At 30.8% G+C, this 5,287-nt stretch overlaps 1 protein-coding gene across 1 annotated transcript in view; it reads left to right on the top strand.

The window, feature by feature from the left end:
• LOC106763536 (casein kinase 1-like protein 3) overlaps positions 1 to 5,287 on the top strand; it is a 38,777-nt gene that overhangs the window by 10,481 nt on the left and 23,009 nt on the right. The window lies entirely within an intron of this gene.

Here is a 5,287-nt window from a genome sequence, read left to right as displayed (position 1 = left end):
TACACTAATTTCAATTTAACGTCAAATTTAGGGATGAAAAATATGAAATGCTATTTATTATTTTCTAATTAATAATTATGTAAAAATATTTACTAAAGTAAAANAAAGNTGCTTACATNTATGCTTANATGTATTTTCCAAGTTATAACACTTAACATAAATGTTCATTTTCTTTGTAAAAATACAATTTATTTTTGGATATTTAATTTTTTTTGTAAAAAAGAAAGCCCATGGACTGGCCCTAACCCACAGGGCTTTGAGGCTTTTTAGCCCTGGGGGCTTTTTTAATAAAGGTCTTTTTTGGCCCTAGGGGCTTTTTTGGCCCCAACCCACATGGGCTAGGGCTAGGGCCTATTAGAGGGCCTAATTGACAGCTCTAATTTTGACATTTAATTATGATAAATAAAAATAAATTCAAATATATAATGTATTAAAGACTAATATAAAAATTAAAAGTACATATATTACATTATCCAACATAAAAGTAAAATGGAAATAGTTCTAAATAAATATGAAGTCATCATAACTTAAAATTATAACTAATGATTTTGTGGTCTATTATATCATCTCCACTACTAGGAGGATCACAAGGAGCTGACATAGGATTCTTCAATTGGATGTGCAGAAAAATAAGTTTTATCTACTTATTTTGTTTGCACATTTTTTAATCTGGTTAGCATATGTGTTTACTCTGTCGCTCATAATTTTCATTAAGTGCTCCATCTTTTCTTCAAATGTTCTCTCCTTGGCCTTCTTTTCCATAAGTTCAACATTTAATTTTTGAATATTTTTACACATCTTTTCTATTTGATAAACCACAGGAGTTTGGTTGGTATTAGAGTAAGCACCTATACACTACAAAAAAAAAGTAGATTTATCGACGACAAATATTTGTTGGTAATTCCAAAAATCCATCGGTAATAGCATTTTTCGTTGGATTTCTGACAGGCACAAATCCTTCAGTAAAAATGAAATAGGTAATATTTATTGACAAATAAATCCTTCGATAATTATCAATAATTGTATCATTTGGTAATTACCGACAAATGTATCCTTCGGTAATTATCAACAAATGTGTTATTTGATAATTATTAACGAATATTAGCCAAGAATTTGGAATCCTAATTTGGAAAACTAATTGTCATATTCATATATTTAAAAGTGAGCAAACTTGTGAAAATGTGAAAATTTTCCATCAACCAAAAAATGAGAACTTATAATACTTTTGAAATGCGAATATAAATGTTTACAAACAAAACCTAAATTTTGTAAGAGTCATGTTGTGCCCTCCACTCTAAGAGTCAAGAGACCCAAGTCTCCACTAAAGTCCACATACTCAACTCTCAACTTGGAGTGTACAGGCCAACAGTGGGAGACACCACGAATTATGAGACAAACTGAGGGAAATTGAGTCACAAAGGGATGGTGAGGAAGGGTGAGTCATGGAGGGAGGGTGAGTCGTGAGTTACTAAAAATGAAAGGGAGAGAAGACTGGAACTTTCCCAAATTTTAATCATAATCAAACTATTACCAACAAATTTCATCCATTAATAAGTACATATCAACTTTATCAATGGAATTACTGACAAATTTCTTTAAAACATTACATAAATACTTTATCGATTCTTTTACCAATGGAAATATCCGTCAATAATGTAAGTATAGTAATCCATCTATAAATCTGTTGGTGATATAATTTTACCGATGTATTGATACTCGTCGATAATTCAAGTATTTCTTGTAGTGGTAAAAGTGATAAACCTTTTGCTCAATGGACCAAGTCCATACATATTCTGGAGAGGTAGTACACATGGTCCAAGTTTTCTTAGATAAAGGACTGGCAATGTATTCAAAACATTGTTTTTTGGACAAAGGGAACAAAGCAGGAGCAGAACCCAAAAAAAAAAAAATTCTTTTAAGAGAGAAAAAATATGGACTCTTGGTAAGAGAGAGAGAAACAACAAACCTGATGTGTGTTTCCAATACATTATTTACTATAGTCGAACTCCCATGTGCTAGTAAATGAGCTTGTGGAAGAAGAGAGATTCCTAATAATAATAGGAAAATCAAACCCACGACAACATGATGCACTCTTCTCAATAGGCTTTCACACTTTCATAGATATTAGGGTAGAAGAAATCAAGTAGGGCTTGTAAAGAGGGGAAGGGGATTGTGTTTCAATAGATAGGAAAAATGGTAATGTCTATCAATGAAAGAAGAAAGGATAAAAAAATACACATTTGATTGAGGATTGATGAACACAAATATGATTGAACATTGGAGAGAAGAAGTGGAATTAGCACAATTGTGGAGGTTACATGAATCGAGAGTTTTAGTAAGATGAAGATAAACTAATTTTTTTTAAGGGGAAAATTTAATTTAGTCATTGAATAAGAATTGGTCACTAATTCACTAATTCGCTAATTTAGTTGCTAAATATTCTTATATGACTAACTTTTTATTCAGTTGCTAATTTATAACTTTTTGTAAAAAAATAGATAGCTAATTTGCTCACTATCATGCGATTACCATATTTTGATCATTAAAATCAATAGAAAAATAATGAATTTCTAATAGTGAAAGGAAATGATTAAAGTGAAAAAGATATTAAGAAGAATCCATAAATATTTTATAGAAGTGAGTTTTTATTTAATTTTATATTTCTAAAATTTGTTATGCTGTGAAAATACAGTGTACTTATGTGAATGTCTATCCATCTTTTATTACAAAAAAAAAATAATTTATTTTTATCCTAATTATTAAAAAATATATAAAATAAATTATAGATAATTTTTTATCGAAGGGAGTTTTTATTTAATTTAAGAAAATATATAAAAAATAAAAATAAATTATAAAAATATAAAATTGTAATGAAATGTGTACACAAAAATAAGATTAGAGAAACTAATCCTCTTTATATATATATATATATATATATATATATATATATATATATATATATATATATATAAATCTTGTGATGAACAAACTAGTAGTAAGAGAACTACTAGCTTAGGGATGTTACTTAAACTATATTAAGATACTACAAATTAAATTTAGAATAAAATAAAATAAAAATATAAAAAAGTATTGAACATCCATGAAAATATGGAATCATTGCATAAAAATGAGACTTAGACCTAGTAAGACCACTACAGACCAAAGTATTGTTGGGTGCAAAACCAATGACATCTAAGCTCAACCATAATGAGATCTCTACCCAAAACTTTAAGGCAATGGTTTAATGGGTATTTCATCTTTATATAGTGCTTTACTTTCTCATTTCTATCCAATGTGGGACTTAGAATCATACTTGTATTCTCAACAATATCCCCCTTAAGGTTGAGTCCCTTTCACATAGGTACCCTTTCCCTCCAGCGGAAACATTCCCAACCAACCACAACCACGAGTAGCCCTTTCCAACCACCGTTTATCTGAACGAAACTCGCTTACCTGAATATCCTTTTCCAGGAAGACTTTCGGTATATGGACCATTATATTCGTATAAGCTGGTCAACAAGACAAACCATCGACTTTGATACCACTGTTGGGTCTAACAAGGAGGAGGTTCACCGGGGAGACACAAACACCAATGACATCTGAGCTCAACCATATAAGGGATTGACACCACTCTCTACCCAAAACCTTAAGGCAATGATTTAATGGGTCTTTCATCTTTATATAGTGCTATACTTTCTCATTTCTATCCAATGTGGGACTTAGACTCACACTTGAATTCTCAATAGGTGACCATTTGACTGATGAAGCATTTATATAAGAAAATATGTAATGGGTAAAGCACTTAGTAACATGTCTACATCAAATTACATCTAATTCATGACTGAATTAGTAGCCAAGGTCTATAGTCAAAAGGAAAGTGTTAAATATAATTAGATTTTCTCTCTAGTGATCAAATATACTTACATTTGGGTCATACTTGATTTGGTAGGCAATTAAGACATTGGGACTTGAATAGTCAGATGTGAAAACAAATTTTCTTCACGACCACTTGGAGGTTTTTAGTCAAAAATTTTTGAGGTCGATGGTAAGGAGGATTGAGTATGTAAGTTGAGTAATCATTATATAGGCTCAAATAATCCCATAGATAATAATATAAGATATTTGGTCAATTTATCACCACTCAAGGTTTTGACAAAGGTTCTTATGATCCATTCATCTATCATTTACAGGTGGAGAACAATGGACCCATCTATTTTTTGTTCTTTATAGACTTCATATTGATAACATCTTGAGACGAGATTCAAATTAAACTATTCATTCATTACTAGGAAATAAATTCGAAATGAAGGATAAAAGAGTAAAGGAGGTGATTTGGGGATCAAAGTCAATAGATCGAACCCAAGAGAAACTCTTTATGTATCAAAGGAACTATATTCATAAGGTGATGAGACATTTTAGGATGGATGTGCTAAAGTCATAAACACACTTTTGATAACATTTAGATGTCTAGCTCAACACCACACAAACTAATGAGGAGAAGGAATGCATGTCTTGTGCTCCTTATGCTAGTGTAGTGGGAAGACTAATGCATGTAATAACATGCATTAGACTACACCTTACCAAACTGTTAGTCTAATGAGTAGGTACACAATTAGACCTAGGAATCAACATTGATAGGCATAAAGAAATGGATCTCAAGATATATGAAGGTGATAAAAGACAATGGAATTATCTTCAAAGGTGATATTCAATGTGTGTGGTAGACTTTGACTTTATTGTAAACCTAAACACTAAAATTCTAGTACTAGTTAAGCTTTGAAAATTTGTAGTCTCTAGTAAGTTAGAAAACTGCTTTCTAGCCAACTTGAGTCTTACTGACTATAAATATGGCTGACGGAGGTAAAAAATGAGGGATATGATTGAAGGGTTTGATCTAATTTGGGTTTTGCTTACGAGAAGATATTCACCTTTTGTGATAATTTGAATGCAATATGTTTAGCTAAAGCATAACACAATTGGCCAAAGATCAATATGTTTGTACAAACATTACAATAAAAGGCATTTTAGTTACAACCCATTTCGGTTGCTAAATGGCCAAAAAATCGATCGCAAATCGTTCAACAACCGAAATAGAGATTGAACAAAAGTGGCGAAAACCCTTGTCGCAATTTAGTACCAAAATTTTGATCACTAATCGATCGCTAAGGTCACGTTTTACTTTAGGAGACCAATTTAGCCACCAAAATTTCAGTGACTAATGTAACAAATTCAAAGACTTTTTTTTTTGTTGCTAACATGAATATATATATATATATATATATATATA

This window comes from Vigna radiata, chromosome 6 (assembly GCF_000741045.1).
Source record: "Vigna radiata var. radiata cultivar VC1973A chromosome 6, Vradiata_ver6, whole genome shotgun sequence".
NCBI lineage: Eukaryota > Viridiplantae > Streptophyta > Magnoliopsida > Fabales > Fabaceae > Vigna > Vigna radiata.
Note: the sequence above shows the minus strand (reverse complement) of the source record. Positions and strands in the feature narration are given on the sequence as shown.